The 24,814-nt window shown below is 49.2% G+C and overlaps 4 non-coding genes across 4 annotated transcripts; all 4 read left to right on the top strand.

Moving 5' to 3' along the window:
• The first annotated feature begins 474 nt into the window (after positions 1–474).
• Positions 475–557, top strand: Trnal-uaa. The gene has a single exon. It is a non-coding gene; the product is annotated as a tRNA-Leu (tRNA).
• Positions 558–3,956: 3,399 nt separating this feature from the next.
• On the top strand, positions 3,957–4,030 carry Trnat-agu. Its single transcript has one exon. It is a non-coding gene; the product is annotated as a tRNA-Thr (tRNA).
• A 3,119-nt stretch (positions 4,031–7,149) lies between these two features.
• Trnav-aac lies at positions 7,150–7,222 on the top strand. Its single transcript has one exon. It is a non-coding gene; the product is annotated as a tRNA-Val (tRNA).
• Positions 7,223–10,727: 3,505 nt separating this feature from the next.
• Positions 10,728–10,809, top strand: Trnas-cga. Its single transcript has one exon. It is a non-coding gene; the product is annotated as a tRNA-Ser (tRNA).
• Positions 10,810–24,814: the final 14,005 nt, after the last annotated feature.

Genomic DNA, 24,814 nt, shown 5'->3' with positions numbered 1-24,814 from the left:
CCTGCGGTGGACGCTGGGGCTGAGCGACAGCGTCTGTCCCTGAAGTCACGGGCGCCACTTGAAGCTGCTGTGTCCCCAAGGAGCCCGGACTTCCTCGGGACGCGCTCGTTGTCCCAGGGTCCCCGAGCCCGGAATCGAGACGCAGCGAGCCCGGAATCGAGACGCAGCGGAGGGTGCGGACCTTGAGGAGACGGGAACTATGACGCGGACTCGGAAGGGCACGGGGACTGGGGTTTTCCGAGACGCCCGCCTGCCCTGGGGCTTCTCCTTTCCAATCAGAGAAAAACAGCACTTTCTCTAGAACACAAGGCAGCAAGGAGGCCCGGGAAATGCTCTCGGAAAGCAGTGTTTTCTCTATCCTTCTCCTGCTCCTCCCGTCCCTCCTATTTTAATGCAGTTCCACAAAAGGGAAGAGTTGCACGCGTTTCTCTGTGTTCTACACAGGGTGGAGATGATTGCACAAGGAGCTCGGGCACCGGGATGGCCGAGTGGTTAAGGCGTTGGACTTAAGATCCAATGGGCTAGTGCCCGCGTGGGTTCGAACCCCACTCTCGGTACATTTGCTTTTCTCCTGCGCGCTGGGTTCCACTACAGTACTAGTCTTGCAAAACATGTGATTCCGTTCCTTTTTGCGCAAACATTTTAAATCTGAAAAACCTACTGCTGCGTGTCATTTCCTAGCTCATTCCTCACAGATGACCAGCGTTCTACAAACCACCCACGTCTCTGCTGACCCAAGGAGGTGTTCGCCCTCCAGGCATCTCAGTTTCAACAGCGCCGCACCTCTGAGGAGACCTCGCTTCGGACAGTGGAACTCAGAAAAGCCCAGCTCCACCAGGGTCGCCAGCGCCAGCAGGACAGCCCAGGCGGCCTCAGAGAGGTGCTGGCTTTGTTTACCAGTCTGAAACCCGAGCAGGGCCCCTGGAGGAGGGTTTATTTTGCACTGCTTTGTTGTGCTGTGGAGCGTGGTTGACAGTCCCAGCCTCTTCAAAAACTGAGGGTAGGGATGCAACTCGGATTGAGCTCTTGGCTTGCATGTACACGCCCTGGTTTGATCCTCAATATTTAAAAAGATTGCAATTAGCCATCTATTATCTCTTAGTAAGGATGTTCAAGAAAGAACATTAAGTTTAAAATGAGAGCACAACAATGTTTTTATGGACTGATAGCCCCTTTTTAAATATACATACAGTGCAAGTGTACATGCAGCAAGATAAATTTGTTGGGTTCGCCTTGGGAAGGTGGGGGAAATATACACACATGCACTGTTACTTAGCCTTATTTTGCATACTTTTGATGTTAGCCCTCTATAATACAGTACCTGTATAAGAGAAAAGGGGGAAAGCTAAATTCAGAAATAGTGAAAGAATAATGAACAATCCCTTGGATCTTATGTCAAAAGACATATCCAGCACAATTGGGAAAGTAAAAATGAAGTGAAGTGTGAAATCCTTCAAGTAAAATCTTAGAAAAAACCTCTTGCCTTGGTATTTCCTGACCGTCACTGACAGCTCCTTACCTAGAAGAGCTTCCTTCCCAGCCTTGGGTCCACATCAGTCCTGGTGATGTGGAAAGTAAAAACAATAAAAGTTAGGACAATTGACATTCCAGAGATTTCTTATGAGTCTGTGGATGGGTATGTGGACAGGAGGGTAGCTCTGATGGAGGTCTCCCTGGCAAATCAATGACTTGCTCTGAAAGAAACTGGAACACAGTAACCAACCCATGATTTAGAGATGGAGCTTGCTGTGTTCCCAGGCTGGTCTCAAACTCCTGGACTCTATTAGTTTAGAGAAACTCCAAGCTGGACCACCAATGTGGGATCCACTCTTGCAGTGAGACCTTCGAGAGTCTCCAGTACAGGGACTCTGGGGCCCATCACTGCTATCTCCGAAACCTGGCCTGGCAACCACTCTCCAAGCTACAGCATCTGCCCTGTACTAATCCTGTGAGGACACACACACACACACACACACACACACACACACACACACTGTATTAGTACAGTGCCTGGTACTCCAGTACAGGGACTCTGGGGCCCATCACTGCTATCTCCGAAACCTGGCCTGGCAACCACTCTCCAAGCTACAGCATCTGCCCTGTACTAATCCTGTGAGGACACACACACACACACACACACACACACACACACACACACACACGCTGTATTAGTACAGTGCCTGGTAAACAATAAGCATTCAGAGACCATGCTAACCACCCACAGCATTCAAGGCAACACTCTCTCTAAGGCAGCTGCCTCTGATCCTCTGGGTCTCTCCAGAGCCACGTCTGAAGGCCTGGCATGGGAGCAGCTGCAGATGGCAAACCTTGCTGGAAATGCACATAGATGCATGGCTGAGTCAGAGGTCAAGTGCCTGTGTAACTGCCAGCCGAGGTAGAGGAAGGTAGAAAACACTGGTCTACATTTTGGCCCAATAAAGAGGTTGTAAGAAAGCGTAGAAGACACAATTACAGAGTGAGATCCTGGAATTCACCTTCCTGGGAGCTGAAATCCCTAAGAACTGTGACAGGAGCAGTGGGCACAGCAAGGCCCAGGCCTGGAGTTCAAGGTTATGAGTGCTCTGGACACCTGCAGGTGACAGCAGGAACAGGGAAATAATGCTTCAGGGTTAGGGAGGAGGAAAGAGCAGTCCTGAGCCCCAGAGGTCAGTGAGGGAACCCACAGCCCACAGCCCCACAGGGCAGTGTGGATGGCCCTGCCCTTGCTGCCTGAGGAGGAGGGCAGGGAGGCCAAGGCAGGCAGAGCTGCGGATTTCAGAGCCGAAATGGTCTCAGAGTTCATCCTGTGCCTGCGGGGACCCAGTGCCATGTCAATTCCCAGCTTTCTCTGACACCAGACGCAAGGGAGCTCTGTGGCTCTTCTTTCTGCTCCAGAAGCAAGAAGAAACTATGTCCAGGAACAAAGTTGAGTGACTAAAAACATGTCAGTTCTTTGTACCTGGCCTGCAGTTGGCCCTGAGTTCCAGCCCCAGCAGAGCCACAGACAATGCCCAAATGGAACCCAAGTTCCCCAAGCCCAAAACAGAAAGTAATTGGGCCCTCTTCTATGTAAGAGAGAAAAAATTAAGCATCAAGATAAATATTTACACGTGTCTGCAAAAGCCAAGTGGGATGCATAGGCAGAGAATTTAAGGATGGAGTTACCTGGAGAGAAGTGGCTGACAGGATGAAGTCGAGAGGAAACTTCAACACACCTGTTTCCACTTTTTGAGTCACACCAACGTGCTGTTTATGCAGAAGACCTTAGAAATATACTTTTTAAAACATGTAGCTTTCGGGTAGAAGTAAATGTTGGGCGCATCAAAGTAAGATCATTCTTGTACTTCTCTTTCTCCTTTTTAAATCTTACTGCCTTTAGCTAGAAGCATGGGTGGTTTGGTATTTCACTTCAAGAAATCTCCCTCGGGGCAGTGACTGCGCAGCCTGGGCGGTGAGACTGGACGGCCCGAGGGGTCCCCTGCTCTATAGGTCGGCCTTGTGCACTAAGCAGAAGGAGCAAAAGAACTATATAGAACTGGCCCGTGCGGAGATCAAACCCACGACTTCGGCGTTAATCTAGCCCCACACTGGATCCAGTCCCTACGAGGCCTCCTCTTCCGTGGTGTAGTTCCTCGGACCTGTAATGCTCGCATCAGGTCCTGGCTGGGAACTCTCCGCGGCCACGGACAGGTGGCGCTGGTTTCCACACTAGACTGGAGCACGCGTGTGCAGAGCACTTGAGGGTGGCGGTTACTCCCCACGGATCCGATTCCCAAGAACACGGTCGTTTCAACCCGGCCTCTACACCCATCCCTAAAATGGAAAGCTCTCTGCGCTCCATGGAGATAGTTATGCTTTTTGTTTTCAAACCAGCTGATACTACTTTCTAGAATTGTTGCGTTGTATAATGCAAAATCATGTTCAAATAGCTCAGCAAAATATTCTGCCTCAAGGCAGGCTCCGTGGCTTAGCTGGTTAAAGCGCCTGTCTAGTAAACAGGAGATCCTGGGTTCAAATCCCAGCGGGGCCTAGTGTGTTAATAGTCCCTTTTGAAATTCTGCCTGGTGCAAGGGCAACCCTGATGAAATTAATTTGTCTCTTATTGTTTGAAAACAAGGAATGGGAAAAAACCGTTTTAGAAATAGACCCTCTCAGGTGTCTGACTGTTGAGAAAAAATTGTTTCTGCTACCATAACAAATACAACACATTTGAAACAAATTGGCACTCAATATTTTTACAATGGACCAGCAAGTGGCTGGTGGTGTTTCTCCTTTGCCCTGTACACATGTGCCTCTATCAATAGCTTTGAAGAACAACACACAATGCATAGAAAAAGCTAAAAAGAAGAAAGGACTAGGACTAGGAAATTTTAAGTCAGAAATGATACTTTTTTATTTTACTGTTAGAGTGTGTTTTTTCTTCTCTGTTTCTTTGGATGTTCTAAGCCATATGTCTAAATTATGTATCAGACACCCAACAGCCACTCTACCGTGACAATGATATGTACAAAATTTTTTGAGCAGTGGATTGCATCTGAAGCAGCTTCTTGCTCCTTACTGTAACCACCCAACAGATTGCTCAATCTCTGTTGAGCATGTGGGAGTTTGGGGCACTGGAAGATTTTGAATATAATGTAGTAACATCACTCAGCCCCAGAACCACTAGGTGATTATAAAGGTGCTTTCCTTTATAAAACAATTTTCAAAGAAGGCCTGAACTTCTGCAGCTGTGTCTTTAGTTAAAGAACTTCTTCATAAACAAATACTATTTCTCTCTCAACTTGCATTTTTTTTTTTCAAACACAACCTGTTTCCTCAGGGGCCAAATGTCTTTTGGGCTGTGTTCCCCAAGTAGTGAGGTGCTTTTTGTGATTTAAAGTAGGCCTGGTATCACCTGAAGCCAGCTATGTGCTTCTTTCTCCTTCACACCTAAGTATTAATTCCCAACATCAGCACTGGACAAACTTGGGTGAGCTGATTTTGATGTGCCTAAAAAAGGTGAACAGTAAGGCACAGCTACAAGGAAAAATGCTAAGGAGAGAGAAATGGTATTTGGAGGTATTTTCACCTGCTTTCAGGCAGGGAGCTATAGGTGAATGAGGTGAACATAGCAATAATACTACAGAAAACTGCAAACACTACCACTTGGAAGGCCTCATGGAGGTCTCCTGGCACCACTGTCCCTGCTCCCTGCCCTGGTTTTTCCTTGGCTCTGAGGCTGAGGCCAAGGCTGTGGCTCCAATTGCACACTGGCAGCCCCATTCCACAGGGAGTTAAGTCCATAGCTGAACTGTGACCACATGGGGGAAATGCCAACCCCAGGACTGGCAAGGAAGGAATTGATCATTCCTGTACCTCTCAGAATGTCTTCATCCACTGTATGGACCACAGAAGCCTGTCCGGAGCTGATCCCCACTGAATCCATGTCTAAATGAAGTCTCTCCTGGGTCTCAGGCTTGTATTTCCATTTCCACCTTGGTTTTGTGCAGGTACCCCTAGCAGGGCACACCACAGACTAAACTCATCGACATTCTCATCAGAAACTGGATTACACTTGGCTCTTCCATGTCTACTGCACCTCAGATCCTCACAATCTGCTGGTTTTCTCTGCAGCCTGTGTGTGGTGTTTCTCCCTGTCCTTCTCTTGCTCCCTATTTGGACCCTTAGTGTCCACCATGGCCTACAACAACATCCTGCTGTCCACCCATCTGCAGGCATGGGAGTCTACATCTGTCCTTAGCTCCAGGAGAAGCTGACTTCATACACAGAACATCATTTGTGTGCCAGTTTCCATTGTGTTTTTACTTTGCTTCATGTTTATTTAGAAGTGTCTATCATTCCAACTATCTTTGTGTTATTGACTTCCCCTTTAACTATGTTGTCAGAAATCATATTTTTAAAATGACTTTAATCCTTTAAAATTTATCGATACTCACTTTATCGATATTTTGGTGAATTTTCCACATATTTGAAAATAATGTGTATTCTGCAGTATTTAGATGTTCTGAAGCCTTATAAATGCCATCTAGGTCAAATTGGTGGTTAACAGCTATGGTTCGAGTTTACTGTATTACTAATTGTTTCCTCTTTCAGATGTTCATTAGCTAATCAGAGGTGTCTTTAATATCACCAACCATGGTGTTGGATTCTTATTTTTTGTTTTAATCTTCTTCATATAAAAATTAAAGTTTTCCTGAGGAATTGGTCATTTCATCATTATGTAATGCGCCTCTCCTCATCTGGGGTCCTGGGTTTTGCCCAGACTTCCGCTTGGATAGATCTGTGCCCGCTTTCTCAACAGGGTGTGTAGCCCGTCTTCCTCCACCTCTATTTTTCATGTGCCTCTGGAAGACATTCAAACATGAAACAGTGGCCTTGTTTCTTTTTATTTCATTTACTGTCTAGTCTGACAATCTCTGCCTTTTAATGGCTATGCCATTTATGTTTGATGCACTTATTTATGATTGGATTTAAACCCTGAGGCATAACTGTTCTTTGTTCATTTGTCCCTGAAGGAACTTACCTGTTTCTTTTGTTCCTTCAGCCCTCCTTTGAATTTGTATTTACTACCTGATTTGAATTTTGCATAACCTAAAATGTAGTATCTTTACTCTGCAGATGCTTTTAAGATGTTTTTCTTTGTCTTCAGCTTCAACCGTATTGATGTAGTTTTGAGCAGTTATAATATTTTGTGTTTCTCTTGGCTACTGTTTACTGAGGGAGTTGACGTTTTCCCCCCATGGATCTGCACGTTTCAGGTTGTGTATTTTAATGCAGGTAAGTTACACCGTGACTAAAGGCTAATGGCCAGCGTCTCCAGTTTTTTCCCAGCCCCGGAACTCTCATTTGCCGCGTTTCTTTCTGCACCTGACTTCAGGTCACTGGATCCTCCCCGCGAGCGTGGCCACTCCCTCGTTTCCTCTCCAACCCCTCTCCGACCTTCCTCCTTGCATACACCAAGTCTCGCGCAGTCTCTTTTCTCCGGGAAGCCTTCCGTCTCGGGCACCGGGAGTCTCCAAGGGCGCTCTGCACCCAGGACAACAGCACTACAGGCAGATTTTCTGAAGGAAGAAGTAAATCAATTTCTTTGTCGATGACGTCAAAGAAAGTTTACTTCTATGCGAGAGGGAGCGAAAGAGCTAGTGGCTGGTTTCCGTAGTGTAGTGGTTATCACGTTCGCCTAACACGCGAAAGGTCCCCGGTTCGAAACCGGGCGGAAACATCTGCAGAGAGGCTTTTGCTCCATCTAAGACATCCGTGGCGACTTCTGTGTCCCTCCTATACCCGGATGTGTCACTGGGGACTCACCCGATGCTGTGGAATGGAGACCTGTGTGACAGTGGCCAGGCCGTGTCTCTGAAGAGTTTTAGGGCCAACAGAGTAGGGCTTCCGGAGCACGCTGGGGAAATGGGTGGAGACGTTGGCTCTTGTCGGAGGCCCTGCCACCTCCTCACACCACATGTGATGTTTCTCCAGATCTGGCACCCAGCGATTACAGGGTGACAGCCTGGTCCTCAAGATGGGACCCAAAGTGCAGATATGGCTGAGGTCACCTTCACCACCAGTGGCTAAAAACTCACAACCCTCGGAGACAGCGAACCTTTCAGAACCTATTCAGGGAAGCTGAATGGATCCCCTCAGGGCTAGGTCAATGACTTCAGAGTCAGGGTCCTGGGGCAGAATGGTGCGCTAGGAATCTGGCCTTTACCTCATGCTCCACAGGTTTTACATGACACAACTCTCATGGCTCGTAACTGCTGGATGCGTTCAGGGTGAGAGCACTTCTCCCACAGCTCCCTGTGAGGTCTCTACTGTCTGTGCCCCAGGCCTGAGGCTGGGCCTGGCGTTTGTACCGCCCCCTCTCCCCAAGGGGCTTTGCAGATGAGGTGGGAGGCCTGGTGCTTCTATTTATCACAGCCAAACCACTCTTTCTACTGGAAAGTCCTCCTGACTCCCTACAGGGCCTTTTTCCTTTTCCTTTTCTGTGACACCAGTTTGGTGACTGGATGAAGTCTGTCTCCCGGGACAGAAGGTGTTTGGGGGGCTTCACTGTCAGTGCTCAGTCAGCAGCACACACATTGCACCTTTCACAACACCTCGAATGCAACAGGCACCCGTGGATCCTGGCCAAGAACAGGACCTCACCCTAAGCAGAACCTCCTCACCAGTGGTGAGGAACAGGAAGAGCCCACGGTCCACACAGAAGAACTCCTGGCTGTTATTCTTCTTTAGTGCTGTACTAAACGATGCTGTTGAAGTCTCAGATTCCCAAATGTCTTACCTTTGCAATCCCCATATCATGCTTTTTAAATTAATAGTGGGAAATAAGTCAATAAGTCACTAGAACAACAGTAACAGCTGCCATTTGTTTCTAGCTTGATTGAATTGAGGGTTTAGCAATTTTTCAAAGGTGAGCTAACAAAGCAAACCAGGACTCAGTGCTGTTGTTGAGTCATGAATCTGCTCTACTGACCAGAGGCTGGGAAGTAGAGAGGGCTCATGACCGGAACGACCTGCAAGCTTATAAGTTGTGGGATTTGTGGCCAGTACTTGCACCCTTATGTGCAGAGCTGAAGGGTCTGCTAGTTCAGTTTTGGGGTACAGAAGGGACAGACATAGGGCTGTGAAGTCATCTTCACAGTTGAGGGAGAGGTCCAGGAAGCCCATATCAAGAGACACCTAGGACTCGGAGTAGCAGGAGAAAACTCCATGCCCTGTGCTGCTTGTGGCATTGCACCAACTCTTGTGGGTTCTAGTAATCTCGCAGTAAGCAAAATCCCTGCCCTAATAAAGCCCACTTTTCCACAGGGAGACAAATAACTTAGCCCCACTAAGTTATTTGGTATGCTTAATAATGATTATTATGAGTGAGATGGTGAAAAACTAAAAGATGGGAGGAAAAGCGCACAAAAAGAATTTAATTTTAGGTATAATTGTGTTTCACTGATCAGGTGATACTTGGTAAAATATTGGGTAAGGGCCTGAGCCATACATGTATTAAAGCAAGGGTGTTCCAAGCAGGGAGAGTGTCTATGCAAAGGCCCTGAGGCAACAACACACCTGGTGTCTATAAAGATGTACACAGGGAAGAATTAGAAGCCTGTGGTACCACCTGTGGGGTGGAACTGAAGTTGAGAGCTCATGTGCAGCTCTGTGGGCTCCAGCATCTACTCAAATGAAATGAGGAGATGTTGATTGTTGAGCAAAACCATACCAAAGGTCTGTTAAATTCAAAGGGTTACGTTGGTAAAAAGTTTGTCAAATCTGGGTATGCTCTGAAGATAGAACAAAGAGAATTCCCTCCTGCTTGCAGAATGGGGGAAAGCTAAAGCCAAAGATGTCACCTCAATGTGGTGGCCTTGTTGTGGCTGGTATCTATCTACCTCATGTGGTCATAGGTGAGGCTTTGCAGAGGTGGCTGGATCTCAGGTGTGTGACGCTGGGATTAGAAGTGCATGAATACTAAATTACCCCATTGATTGGAATTAGCTTTGTTCTGGGTGCCACCACACAAAAGGCAGGTAGCCTGGCTGGAATAAAAAGGAAAGGCAGGCTGCTTGTTATGTTCTGCCTGCCACAATATGGACTCTCTCTCCCCTGTCTTGGCCTTCTGCTGTGCCACCTTGCCTTGGAGCGAGCTGCTATGGACTGGAACCTCTACAAAGTGCAAGCCAAGTAAACCCTCCTTTAACTTCGGGTGCCCGATATTTTGTCTAGGCGATGAGAAAATAACTAAGACAGGCTATAAATTGCTATGAACTGAAATAGGTGAGGCAGATATTCTTGGGGACACCTGGGAATTGGCTTGGAGCACTGAAGGGTGTGATGTCTGTCGGAGACACCCACGCTCAGACAGTCAGGACGCAGACGGCTGCACTAATCGGAAATGGAGGGAGGGCGCTCAGGCTAGACAGTGCCATGGCTTGCGGCATAAGGGCGTTATTTAAACCAAGAGACTGGGCCGGTTGAGCCCTGCGATGTGGATAAACACAAAAGAGCAGGAGTTCAAAGACCGGAAAGAGATAGCCAGGTAGAAGGGTTGGGGAGGAACCCTCAAAGGACGCCGGCAGGCATTCAGGTGACAATAAGACCCAGACCAACCCACAAGTGGAGGCGACCGGTACACGGAGTGAGAGTGGAGCAGCCTCAGGATGGGAGCCTAGGGCTGGGCCTCGCAGGCACTGCAGGCACCGTGAGGAGGTTGCTGGGGACAGACCCGGGACGAAGGAAGGCACGGCGACCCTAGCCGGACGAGGCCACTGTCGCCCCTGTCCTCGCGAGTCTGGGACGAGGATAGCAAGGAGCCGGTGAGCTGGCGCGGCCGAGGCGAGGGAGCTTGGCGACTCGTTTGTGCACAGAGGCCTCCGCCAGGGTGGGTCAGGTTTTGACCCAGGGCTCTGACATCTCCGGATGAAATCGGGGGTTTCTTTCCACCAATGCTGATTTCCGCCGTGGAAGGAACCAGGCCCGCTTCGCTACCACCATGACTGCAGTGGCCAGCACGGTGCCTGGAGCACAACAGGTCGCCAGTCAGACGCAGGGGCTGGCGCAAGGTCCCTGCCTTCCGGAGGCGGGATGCGCTCAGGGTCGCTGCGCGCTGCGCCCGGAGCCGGGGCCCGGGCGGAGACCGAGAGGGCGTGAGCGGGTCCCGTCCGTCCCTTCCACGAGCGTCATGGAGAAAGTGCCGTGTTGGTCTCGGTCCGTCGAGGACATTGCTTCCTACCGCGGCTGTGATGGCCGAGTGGTTAAGGCGTTGGACTCGAAATCCAATGGGGTCTCCCCGCGCAGGTTCAAATCCTGCTCACAGCGGTTGTGTTTTACAACTGGATCCCAAAGTTTACTGTTGTCACTTTGTTTCACCTGGTTGCATCCGCACACAAAACCCGCTAGGCCGCATTTCCTGCTTTCGCCCTGATCGAAGCGGGGCCGCCCCCGAGCCTGTCGCTGGGCAGGGTACAGGGAAGAGCCCGGGGGTGGGGGCAGGTCCGCTCCCCTTCAACCCGTTTCTCCTCCATCCACAGATGTCTAGATACTGGATGTGCTGAGATGAAGTCCTTAAGCCCAAGGTCTGACCTGAAGTCCAAAGAGAAACAAAAACTTCCTTTGTGATTCCTCCACGCATGGCGGCGACCTTCAGTGTTTGGACCTCAGGGGCTGTAAACCCAAACAGGAAGTTTTTGTTTTTTGTTTTTAAGCAAGAGGTTTATTGGTATATTTTACACATACCTAATGATCACATTCATCATAGGGAATTTGTACGTGCATATGGTATATCTTACTTTTTGTATTTTTCCCATTCTCTCCCCTCCCTTCAACCTCCTCCAAATAGGAGGGATTTAGCCACATCCTGTGTGTCCGGTGCGCTTGAGAGCTTGGCAGGGGGTCGAAGCCAACCTGGCAAACCCACAGGAAGCCTGGTCTCGGGCAGGGACGGAGCCCTCTCCTACCAGCACCTGGGCATTTCCACTGTTTTGTCTGCTTGAACAGCTAAGAAAAAAGCCAGTGAAATTCAGGTGCGGGCAGATGACTGATCTGAATAAATGAACAAAGAGCTCAAATGCGGCGTGAAAAGAGCAGACACACTTACAAATACTACTTGGAAGGAATGAATTCTCACCTATCACACAAATGATGTCTCAAAGACAAAATTGGTCATTCTTTTTTTTTTTTCTTTTTTAGCCTGGGTCTCTCTACGCAGTTCTGGCTGGCGTTGAACTCTCAGCTACCCTCCTGCCTCAGCGCTTGAAGCGCTGGGATCAGAATTGTGCCACAGCGCTCGGCCTGGTCATGCTTTTCAATGAAGATATTTTATGTGAGTGTGCATTATGTAAATAAACCACACTAACCATGCTTTTCTAGAGCACGTTCTTGTAGTAGTCCCTGCCCAGATTACATCTTCCCGTCCCTACAGCACAAATCAGCACTGAAATAACAGCACTTAGACAACACCCTCCGGGCGTGGGCTAGTGGCACAATGGATAGATAACACGTCTGAGGACAGATCAAAAGACTTTAGGTTCGACTCCTGGCTGGTTCGTAAAGCTCTACTTTTAGCTTCTTGAAGTGTGGGGAACCGAACACAGCGGAGCTCACTGACTTCAATGTAGTGCTGCCTGCGGAGTCGAGTTGCTGCCCGAGCACCGACAGCCGCTGGGCGACTGCTCTTTCCACACCCGGCCCTCCTGAACCCGAGAAAAGAATTGGGCGCAAGACTCCAAACCGAAGGAGCTCACGGACGCGGTTCTCCAGCCGTCTCTTTCCCGTGAACTCCTTCCCGCGGAAGCCCTGCCTGCGGGGAGTCTTGAGGGCCTCCAGTGGATGAAGCCGAGGACCTGGAGGGCAGCGCGGGTTCCGGAGTGTCACACCGCCCGCCCCTCGGAGGAACTCGTTCACCGCGCCAAATACCGGAGGTGCAGCCAAGATGGTGCAGGCAGTCCCACCTTCTCTTATTCGGCCTGCCGGAACACACCCGCCGCGGACCCCACTATGCGGCTTGGTTGGTTGGTTTTAGCAAAACTAAAGTAAGTAGGATTCTGGTTTGATAGAAGGAAACTTCAGGTTAGGAGCGGTTGGGTCGTTGTCGGATTGAGTGTAGTAGGGAGCCAGGAGTGGGGGGGTGGGGGGGTCTAAAAACTGAAATATCAGTAGCTCGTATGGGGATCGAACCTGCAATCTTGGCGTTATTAGCACCACGTTCTAACCAACTGTGCTAACTGGCCAGTTTAAAGGAAATTGCTGAGGTGATCTAGAATTCGCTGACACTTTTGCGTTTGTACAGCTCAAAACAGATTCCTGTTTTCCTTTTTATGCTCTTCCCATGAGGCCTTTCCAGCCCAGGCTACGGCCGTGACGAAGAAGGCCAAGACGTTCTGGCTTCGGGTCTGGCGCGAAGGTCCCCAGGGGACGCGTACAACGAGGCCGAGTCCCCAGCGCGGGGTCGGGGCTGTGAATACCTAAGTCCTCGGGCTCCCACGGGGTATCAGTCTCGCCAAGCACCAGCTACACGTCTGTGGGTCCCAACACGGCCCGCGCTCCTGCGGGGACCCCAAGGTTCTGAGCCCAGGCGTGGCGGGTGCGGCCCCTCGAGAAGAAACTGAGTCCGAGCCCACCCTCCCCATTCCCGCGCCCACAGCGCCACCTGCACGACACGACACGACACGCGCCGTCAGGCATGTTTTGCCTCCCAGACGCGCCTCGGGAACTTTGGCGAGTTTTAGAAGTTACACCGCAGTGCACGTGGTCAGCCATCCGACGCGGACCAGGGAGAAGCGGAAACTAAGGACGACTGGGGTTTATTTTGTATGTTTTTGTGGTCCTGGGGCGCACCACCCAGTCCAGGCCGTCTAAAAGGCGAGGCTACGGGAGGATTGGAGGTGTGGGGAGGACGTGGTCCCCTTACTTCCAAATGGCACTGTCGACCTGGTTACTGGTTACGGGTGAGTCAACATGGAAGTTAAAGCTACGCAAAACAGAGGTTCTGCCGAAACCCAGGATCGAGCCACGGGTCTTTAGATCTTCAGTCTAACGCTCTCCCAACTGAGCTATTTCAGCCTCAGCATAAGGCTCTTTTTGTCTTTCCATATAGTTCAAACTCATGTTCTCTTAATGGTCCTATTTGCCCGGGCCTCTAGAAAATATAAGAAATCTTTGTCTTTTTGCAAATACATCTTGCCCATTTCAAAATGGTTATATCAACGAAGTAAAGGTTTTTATTATTTTTTAAAATCGGACAATGGATAGATGAGACCCAAAGTGTCCTGAGTAGAGTGGAAAGAGAAACAAAACCCATACAGAGAGAAGAAACGGTTCCTCAGGATGCGCACGGCGTAGCCCTGGGATTTGCCAGCAGCGTGCACCCTCATGGGTTGGGCGGTGGAGGGGCGCCCTCTCATCCACACCCTGGAAACCTGTCGCCCTCCTGACTCCGTTGCCCCGTTTACTTTTTAAAAAAAAAACTTTATGTACATTGATTCAAACATATTCTACATTCATACTTGCCTGCAAAGATTGTCTTTGAGATTCGTCAATTTTTTTCCCATTAAATCTTTCCATCGGCACCCAACTTACCCATTTAATGTTGGTAAGCATTTGCAGTGCTTCCAGTTGAGGTTATGACAAAAGCACTGCCCCAAATTGCTTGTGAATGGCTGTAGGTGAAGCTACGCACTCAGGCTGATAGATGATACATAGATAATAGGTGGATGATAGAGAGGTGATAGATAAAAAGAGATGGACAGATAATACATAGATAAGGCCCAACAACTTCGTCTGTCTATATAAATTTAATAGATGGTGTTCCAGTTTATATGGCCAACAGCCCTGCCTGAGGGTTCTGACAGGGTCACAGCCCAGCCTGCACTTGATACTGGCTGTTGTAATTTTACCTACTAGGTCCAGGATGTAACAATCATTCTATAATTTTAACTTGCATTTTATCTTTCTATGGTCATCTGAGTTGATTTACAGTCTTTAACTGATTTTTAGAAGTTCAAAAATTTGTGAAAAAAAATCCTTTGTGAGATAGTGATATGCATTGCAAACATCTTTCTGTGAAATGCCTTTAGTTCTCCTAATTTTTTGTATTTTTTGAACACAAAAAATGTAGGTTTGAATTTTAATGAAGTCCAATTTTTAGATCTTTATGGTTTGCTCTTTTATATCATGTTTCAGAAATAATTGTCGATGTCAAAGTCCTGAAGCTATTCCCCAACATTTGCTTCTAGAAGCTCTATGCCCATGAACATCTGGGACATGGATGCTGTGATATTTGGTGATTTAGTTCATTTCCCCCCTGACTTTAATCAACCCAGCACTATTTATTGAGAAGTCCATACCTTCTCAGTGGTGTGCATTGTTTCCTTTGCTACAAAACAGGGAACTGTATCTGTGTGTGTATTTCTTCTCTGTCACGCTGGTTTTACACATCTGCTTTGACACATAATTTAAAGATAAGCAATAATATCTGTTAATATAAGGTCTCTAGTTTTGTTTGGTTTACCTCATATTGCTTCTACTATTCTGGGTTTTGCAACTTAAGCAATATAAATTTTGAAACCATCTGTCAGTTTCTAGCCCTCATAAGCCTGTCTCCAATTACAAATTTAGAATCCTGCTAGCATCACGGAGGAGCTCGGCACTGACCCAGCAAGGCACCGGCCCCTCATCCCTTGACCCTGCATTTTTTGTGTCCCTGATAAGGAATTCAGTCAAGATACACAGGCATGCAGAAGTCTCAGAAGAAATTATGGTAAAGCAGAGAGAGAGAGTTGTGCCTTCAAATGAGAAGGCAGGTGGTGCATTTGGACACCTTTTGTAGGCACAGAAGCTGCTCCTGGGCTTTGAGCTGTGCTGGCCATGGAGCTCCCTGACGTTTCTCCCAGGGCTGCTTTGGAATGTTGAAAGCCCACATCTGTCTTCCTTGTTGCTTTTAGGTGCTCAGAGTTCCCTCGGGGTCCTTAATCTCGACAGAATCCAAATCAAGGCTGGAAGTTCTTTAAAAAATGCTCCCCTATCTGATGTCATCGGGTGAGGCCACGGCACCCCGATGTTGTGTCTCCTGTTGTGGGAATAGATGTCAGGTGGTGAGATATGGGAAGGGCTGTGCTTGATAAATGACCTGAAAGTGTCATTTCATTCTGTGGGATCACTTTGGGTTCGAGATCTATCAAATGATTATCAATGCCTTATGCACTGACATTTTGTTTCTTGACTTAAGGTAACTGACAGAGCATGCTGTTTGGACCTTCCTCCCCTGGTCCCCCAAGCCCACTAATGTCTAACCACCTGCCTAATACTACTATCTTGTTTGAGATTTCATGGAATCTATCAATCCGTTTGAGAAGCACTGATACTTTAGTAACACTGAACCTTTCTAGCCAGGATTATGGTATATTCTCTCACTGGACAGGTGCAAGAAAGTCCCTAAAGTGAGACGGGAGTGGACTCATGGCACTCACAGGACAGGTGGCAGTTTCCCTCACATTTTCAGGATGTATCAGTAAGAGGCATAAAGGGATTTTTAGGCAGGATTGTAAAAGTGCTCACACACAAGGTAGACTGAGCCCTCAAGAGGGAGAGAGGCCTTTGGGGTTGGTGGCTTAGGGTGGAAACTAATGGAATCCTGTGACTCTGTGCCAAGATGGGGCTCAACATACAGGTGAAAGGTGACGGCACACTCAGCAGGGGGAGGGTGCAGCCAGTTCACAGGGGACAGAGCTGGAGCCCATCCACAGGGAAAGGCCCACTACCCAGGGGAAAATGGTGGTCTGCTTATAGGTGAAGAGGCCCCGGGCGGGAGTGGGGCAGAGGCTGTGGCCTGGGGTTACTGGGCCTTTAAGAAAGGACCTTTGGGATTTTTTAGTAGGTTTTGCCAGTGAGGTGCAGCTCGTGTGAGGCCAGTGCTGTGGGTGGTAAAAGACTTTACCAATTATCAAGAAATATAGGAAAGCAAGGAGTTTTTTGCTGCAATGAGCAGTGGATGAGGCCAAGAGTGAACCAAGCTGTTAGAGTGACAGGCTGGGACTTGTATACCTGATTTTAACTAAGGAGGGGTCTGGAGCCTCAGCCGGGTCTCTGTCATAGGTCACGGTGTCCAGTTGTGTCCCAGCCAGGGCTGCTGGAAGACTGAGTAATGTTTCCTTCCACTGGGTCCAGTGCTCATGGTGTTGCAAGAATCAGCCCTTCCAGGTAAAACTAAAGAACAAATGGGCAGGGACCAACTACTGGAGTGGTCAAGGGATTTGAGTAAGCACACATTTGTTCTTGAGAAGGACTTGGGATGGGAGGAAATGGTGTTTTTTTGTTTTGTTTTGTTTTTGATGAGTCTCACTCTGTAGTTCAGGCTGTCGAGCTCGCAGTGTAGTGCAGGCTGGCCTTGAAATTGCAGCCATCTGCCTGCCTCAACCTCTGGAGAGCTGGAAATGCTGTTCCTTAAGGCCAACTAGTGGCCAGGTCCTAGAACGATGTCACAGTTCAGTCCCTACCTGAAGGTGGAAAGTTTGTGTTCCACCACAGACACGCCACTCAGCTGCAGGTCAGCCCATGTTTTTACTAAAAACACAATATTAAAAATTATGATTTTTAAATCCTACCTCATTTTATTTATTTATTTAGGTAGGTCTTTAATTTTTCTAAAAAATGTTTGGTAGTCTTTGAGTGTAAAAGTGTTGTTTGGACAGATCAGTTGCTCTATACCTGATGCTTGTGAATGTTTCCTTTAAAATCTCATTTTCTAGTTGTTGTTAGTGTAGAGAGATACTGGGTTTTGTCCTGTTTTGTTTGAGACAGGTTCTCACTATGTGGTTCAGCCTGGTCTTGAACTCACAGCCATCCTCCTGCCTCATCCTTACAGAGTGCTGAGATTACAAGCAGGCACCACCACACCTGATATTTCTGTATATCTACTTTACCTGTAATAAATGCATTAAATAAACTTCTTCATGCTAATTGTTGTTTGTGTTTTACATATACAATCAAGTCATATGTAATAAGTGGAGCTTTTACTTCTTTCCTTCTTAGTCTTTATATTTTTCTTACCGGGGGGAGGCCAGGCCCTGAAGGAGGAAGCAACTGGACCCTCACTTCCTTGGTCCTTGATTTCTTGTGCCCTTGAGAAAGAATTCAGTCAAGACACACATCTGTGAAGAAGTCTCAGTGGAATCTACAGTAATGCAGTTAGAGTTGTGCCTTCCAAACAAGACTATGGGCCATGCTGCAAAGGCTTCTGAACCAAGCATAAGTTTGGATATGTTGTATAGACCCACTCATTACTCTTTGGGTCTGGGACACTGGGCTAATTATGATGCTCATCAACATTTTACTTAGAAGTTGCTTTGGAATTGCAAAAATGTTTCCTTGTCCTTTTTTAGATGGTCAGTGACTCCTCAGGGGCTTTAATCATATAGGAAGCTCACAAAGGTAAATTCTTAATTTGGGGGGGGGGTCGGGTTTGTTTGTTTGTTTTGTTTTTTTTTTTTTGGTACCAGGGATCAAACTCAGGACCTTGTGCTTGCAGAACTCAGGACTTTGTGCTTGCAAGGCAGGAAGCAGAACCGCTGAGCTGAATCCCCTGCTGATAAATTCTTAATTTAAACCAGGTCCTGGACAAAGGTGGGAAGTCTTTAAAAACATCTGCTGCCCATTGTGATGGCACACGCCTGTAGTCTCAGCACTTGGGAGGCTGAGGCAGGAGGATCGCAGTGAATTCAAGGCCAGCCTGGGCTGCATAATGAGCTCAGAACCAGCCTGGACTACATAATAAGACTCTGTCTTGAAAGAGAAAGAAAAGAAAAAGTGAGCATCTCCTCTCTTGCTGTCCTTGGCCTCTTTCTGTAGCTATGGCCTCCACAAATACTGTGCCTTTTCTGGAGTTAGGTGGCCAGGTGGTCAAATACCAGGAGGACTATGTGGAACCCTGAAAGTCACTGTGCTCTGTAGTGTCACTTTGGGTTCAAGAGCTAAAAAATGACAATAAATGTTGTACCCTGATGCCTTTGTTTCCCTGCTTAACTGTGTGCCCACTGGGACCCTGCCCCAGCTTTGTCCTCAGCCTAACATCCCCCCTCAAGTTGAGACCCTCCAATCACTTAGGGTGTTGGGGCACACAGTTCTTCTGGCTACTTCCTGCTGATGGGCATCAAGGGGAGGAAGCTGGGGTCCTTGCTCCTGCTGACCTCCAGGCCCAGAGGCCAGTGGAGGGGTGCAATGCAGGTGGTTGGTCAGAGGGGTACAGAGCATCTGGAAACTGACTGTAAATATGAAGACATAGGGTTGTTTGTTACATATGGCCCATGAGGAAGGATTCTGAGAACAAGTATAGTAAAGATTATGATCCACTCTTACCAAACTCAGACAGGAACCAAGGCCATATTGTTTTCCCACAGCTAGGACTGGGATTGGAAGTGGCCCAGACTTCTTGTTTTAAACTCTGCAAGGCAGGTTAGGGCCGAAGAGCCCATCTGAAACAGTTCAACCAGGGGATAGGGGTGGGGTGGGGTGAAACATTTGCATAACTGGTGGGGGAGCGAAAAGGCCCCCGTTTTTCTCCACCTGGAGCCTTAGGACCTGAGTCTCTATCTGGGTGGTGAGGGTGAGGGCTGGGTGTGGGCCCTACTGCTGAGCTTCCCACTCTTCCTGTAGGTGATGAGAAATTTGGACACCAGCCTTGCCCTGCCCTGCCCTGCCCTGCCCTGCCCTGCTATGACACACTATGCAGTTTGTATCCTGTGAAGCATCTTGTGAGGGTAGGGACCTGACACCCCTTTCCCAGAGCATCAACTAATGAGAGCTGTCCAATACACATCAAGTGCTCACAGCAGCCCATGGCCCAGAAACCAGATGTCATTTCTCTGTACGGCAACAACAGTGAGTATCATGATCACATTTCTGGAGCTGTTACCATTTGCCTTTTGTGTGAGCGTGTGGACCCTTGATGAAAGAATTCAGTCCAGACACATTGGCAGCCATGCAAAAGCATAGGTGAAATTCACTATAAAATAGATACAGAGAGAGTTATGGCTTCAAGAGCAAAGGCAGATAGCACCAGGAATGCTTCTGAGAGCGACTTTGGATGCATTTCTATGCACACAGAAGTTACTCCCGGATCTCAGAGAGATCAGATGATTAACACACTGGTGGACATTTTTCTTAGAAGTTGCTTTGGAATTACAAAATGTCTTTCTGTCTTTTTTAGACGGTCGGTGCTTTCTCAGAGGCCTTAATCATGTAAGAAATTTACAAGAAAAAATGTGAGAAAGATGTTTTTATTTAAACCAGACCAGTCCAAGGCAGGAAGATCTGTAAAGAACATTTTCCCAGAGGTCCCAGGGCTGGAGGCTGTGGCGGTCAGGAACACTGTGTGACTTCTGGAAGCAGGCAACCAGGGCCCAAGGATTAGAAGGAATGTGCACAGTATGTAACCCTTGACTGGGTGTGGTGCACACCTGTAATCTCAGCACTCAGGAGACAGAGGTGGGAGGATCACCTTGAGTTCAAGGCCAGCTTGGCTATACAGTGAGTTCAAAGCCAGCCTGAACTGACAGTGAGACCCTGTCTCATAAAAAAAAATCACTGTGCTGTGCTCTGTGGGGTCTCTGGGTCTGGAATCTAGGAAATGAATATAAATATGTACATTCAATTCCACAGTCAGCTGGCTCCATTGCAGGGGACATTAGAGAGGAGAAACAGTTTCTATCAGACAGGCAGGAGGTGGCAGCAGTGAACCTGCCTTTCTGTTTTAGTCCAACCAGGCTACAATGCTCTTTGGTGGTGCCACCCATATCCAGGGCAGGGCTTCCCACTGCCCACCCAGAACTATGCCAGACCAATCAGCAAACTAATTCAGTTATGGAACCCTTAATCCCTGCTCACGCACCTTAGATCCAACCACCTCCTGCAAGCCCTGTGTATGAGCGCATGGGGCTTCGGGGCACATGGAGAAATAAGCCTAACATCACCAGATGGGGTCTGAGGAGGCACACCAGGTGGAGACGAGGACCTTGACCCCCGAGACCCCTGGACGGTTGTGGATCACTGACCTCTGTCACAAAGCAGGGATTCCCAGGTGAGTTGGTGGGGGGTGTAGAAAGGTGGATGAGGGGGGAATTAGAGCTCACACTGAATGAGCGACATAGTGTGGGCCCTCAAGAGAGAGGTGCATTTTAGGGTGGAGCCCAGGATATTTATATGTGTGGGGGTGGAAGACTATGGAATCTGTGAATCTAGAGAAAGGTCCAGGCTCAAACTCCAGGAGAAAATTGATGGCCAACTCACAGGTAGAAAGATAATAACTCAGTGGACAGGTGACAGGTATGGGCCTGGTTTGGTGGATTTCCAAAAGTGGCTGATTTCAGATGTTTGCCTAAAAGCATTCTTCGAACTCTGAATGCATTTCTTAATCCTAAAATCAAGTTTGTCCCTTTCTTTTATTTATTTATTGAGGTGTTTCGAGTTTTGCTACATAGTCCAGGCTGGCCTTGAACTCACTATGTCAGCCTGTGAAAGAAAGGGATGAGCTCAGGAATTCAAACTCGCAGCTTGAGTGCCAAGATCTGAACATCTGCATGTGCACCAAGCATGGGATTCTTGTTCCTCTAGCTGTGGCTGGAAACTGCTGAAAATCAGCTTGGGGTACATAGTGAGCTCAAGGCCAGTCTGAGTTAAATATTAAAATCCTGTCTGAAAAAGGAGAGGAAGAGGAAGAAAAAGCAGGAAGAGAAGGAAGAAAGAAAAGATGATAAAAGAAAAGAAAAAGATGAAGGAGAAAAAGAGACAAAAGAAGGAAAGCAAACAAGAGAGAGGAGAGAGAAAAAAGGGGAAGAAGGAGAAGAAAAAAGAAGAAATAAGACCCTCCACTCAGCACCCACACACAGAGTGGTTTGTCACCCTAAGGTCATTTCAGGATGCCAGCGATGCGCAGTATGCAGATTAGGCCAAGTCAGAGCCCTCCACACTGGGAGCTGCAGGGCTGGGCTGGGGGCTATGCAGGGACTCTTGAGGTAATCTTTCAGATGGGAGCTCTAAAATGTTCTGCCTAGAAACATTCTCTGTTACTTCATTTTAAGGTCAAATTCCTGCCCCTTTCCTTATCAACAAAGTTAATTCATGGACTTTGAATACCTTTAAGGGATTTGGGTGTGATGGGTCCAGGGAGTAAATATACAGCTATGGATACTATCGGGTAACTTTGTGTCATAAATGTGCAGTTTCCTATGTATTATTGATTGGCTGATTGATTGGAGACAGGACATGTTTAGGAAGTCCAGGCTCATTTCCAAGTTGAGATCCTCCTGCTTCAGCCTCACAAGTGTTGGGATTATGGATGTGTACCACCACACCTGGGAAGGCCTGCAGTTTCCTTGTCTGTCTTCTACCTAATCTTTGTTTCCTGTCTCTTGGCTTAGACATGTCCTGGCAAACCTGGCATCATCTGCCTCCCAAACCTGCCATGGCTGCGGAACTCTGCGATGCCTACAGAATGAAGCCAATTCTCCTCAGGCCCCAGACCTAGTCCTCTCTCTGGTCTGGTTACTAAACTCAGTCACAGCAGGACCCTAAAGGTGGGGTGACAGTGTGGCCAGGAAAGCCACACTATAGTTCAAAAGGGTTTGCCTCATTTCTTCTTGGAAACCGGAGACTGCCCGGGCTCGGTGTTGAGGGAGAGGTCATGGGGAGGTTGTGAAGCTCGCTCAGTCGGACCTGAGAAAAGATTCTGCCCCTACAGCCAAGGCTCAGGGAGCTGCAAAGAGAACTCCTTTGGTTGCTTGGCTGGGACCTACTCACTGTTAGCAAACTGAAGGCGCCCAGGTCCCTCAGTTTGATACAGAGGAAAGAATGCAAAGGTTTAGAGAAACCAGATGTTACTGTGTGGCTTCACCTTACAGCCGTCACCGCGTGGGGAGACCGCGGGAGACACCGTTGGCAACACTGAGCATCCTGAGGCCTCTGTGTAGCTCTGTGTCCTGGTCTCACAGCAGGAACGTCACCTGGGAAACTGCCCGGATGGGGGGGGGCTGCACGCAGCCTTCAGGGGGACCTTGAGAGACATCACTGCGCAGGCTGTCGCCTGCACTTCACATGGCCGGCGGAGCCCTAGCCTGTGCTGCCTGCGCGAGCAGTCCACACAACCTCTCCTTCAGGACAGTTCTTTTCCTGCTGCCGGGCCACCAAGGCCCTATCGCAAGGCGGGCAATCTGTTTGTAGATCACTGCCTGCCGCAGCTGCTGCATTGTCAGGCCGGAGCCGGCTGGAGGCAGAGGAAACTGCCCTGTGGAGAAGCCACGCTCCCACGGTCCCCACGCCTCCCACTCAGCCTCTCCCCCAGCCTGCAATCGGCCTCACTGGGGCTTCTTGTCCTCAGAGGCCAGAAGAGGCCAGCACTCAGGCAGGTTTGCAGAGTGTTCAGTCTGACATGTGAGAGCCACCTGAAAGTGGAAACTTGCTTGGGAGTTTGGGAGGGACGGTGATGGGGAGGGATCGTGTCAGAGCTTTGGCCCTGTGCGAGACCATGGGTTGCTTGCAGGGTGTGTGACTGTAGGCCAGCTTGTAGCTGTGGTCATCATCTGGCTAGGACTGGGAAGGAAAATGGTCAGAAAGTTGGTGACAAAGTTATTAGGGGCAGCGGTATGTGGCTGGACCTGTCTGAATGAAGAGCAGGAGTGATTTTGTGCCTCATGGAAATGATCAAAGAAGGAGACCTCTGTAGAGTCAGTGCAGTGCACAGAACAGCCTTTCCCGTGGGTGCCACCAGTCTCTCCTCGGCCACCCCTGCCATCACCCACGGGCTCATGAACACAGTGCCCTTGGCGGCACGGATGGGAGTCCACTCACCAAGGCTGACAGTGGCCATGGCTAAATGCCCACTCTGCCAGCTGCAGAAACCAACCAAGCTCCCATGGAGCACATTCCCTGGGGTGAGCGACCTATGACCTGGTGGCAGGTTGATTACAACATAGAAGGAAAAGAGTAGTCCTTTCTGAAGCACACACTTCCTCAAGGTGTAGCTTGATCTTCCCTGCATGCTTCTGCCGTAACTACTGCTGATGGACCTTGCAGAATGCCAATCCCACAGCACAGTGTGGCAAGGACTTGGGTCCCCACACAGGAAGTGTGGCCCAAGCCCCAGGCTCAAGGAGTACAATGGTCTCACTGTTCCTCACCACCCTGAGGCAGTGTCTTGACAGTGGGATGGCCTTCTGAGGACACAGTCAGCAGTATCAGCAAGGTGACAACACTTGCATCCTGGGGGCCTGTGTGGTAGGCAGCACATATCTGTGTTGTCAAAGGTAGCATTCACAGGCCCAGGAATCAAGGGGTGCAAATGGGAGGGAGTGGCGCACTTACCTCTGTCCCTGTTGACTGGCGGGAAGAGTTTTTACTTTCTCTTCCTGTGCTAAAGGGCTTGGCAGTCTCCATCCGAGGGAGGGAGGCAGCCACCTTACAACATGGATCCCAACAAACTGCAGTCACCACTGCTCTGCCACTTGGCTCCTCCTGTCTGGGAGTCCAAGGCCAAGAAGAGGGTTCAGGTGACCACCAAGGAGACTTCTGACACAGCAGGGAGAGGCTGGACTATTCCTCCATGGTGAATACAGGGGGTTCCCTTAGGCCCAGCTCTCTTGGTATTAGCCTGTGGCTAAGGTCCATGGAAGCTACAAGACCCCCAATCTGGGCAGGACCACGAATGGTCCCAACCCGGGGAAGGGAGGTGCCATCCCCCCAACCCCGGTAAAGAACCAAGGCCCTCTGAGGTGCTTGCTGAAGGCCAAGGGGGCACCGTATGGGTAGCAGAGGAAGGCCAGTGGTGTGTGCCAAGTTGAGAAGGGAAGAATTTGTGGAGGGTAATTTTGCGAGTCACCTCATTCGGGTTGAGGGATACTCAGCCACGGAGAAGTGATTTCTTAGGGTGCTGGGACGGCTTCTCAGCGAGCAGGGTTTGAAGCAGAAACAGAGGAAAGAAGCAGGTGTGGGCGGCATGGTGCCCACAGCGGCCGGACGTCTGGGCTGGGACCCCGGGAGCTCCATGCCCGGCCTTTGCCCCCGGGAATGACACCAGAGCGCCGTGGCCCCCTTAGCCCCCACACCCGTGCCTCAGGCTCCGGCTCGGTGCTGGGACGGCTTCTCAGCGAGCAGGGTTTGAAGCAGAAACAGAGGAAAGAAGCAGGTGTGGGCGGCATGGTGCCCACAGCGGCCGGACGTCTGGGCTGGGACCCCGGGAGCTCCATGCCCGGCCTTTGCCCCCGGGAATGACACCAGAGCGCCGTGGCCCCCTTAGCCCCCACACCCGTGCCTCAGGCTCCGGCTCGGGGGTGGACGACAC

This window comes from Fukomys damarensis, unplaced genomic scaffold (assembly GCF_012274545.1).
Source record: "Fukomys damarensis isolate Sample0158 unplaced genomic scaffold, DMR_v1.0_HiC HiC_scaffold_10, whole genome shotgun sequence".
Classification (NCBI taxonomy): Eukaryota; Metazoa; Chordata; class Mammalia; order Rodentia; family Bathyergidae; genus Fukomys; species Fukomys damarensis.
This window is presented reverse-complemented; position numbering and strand designations above follow the sequence as displayed.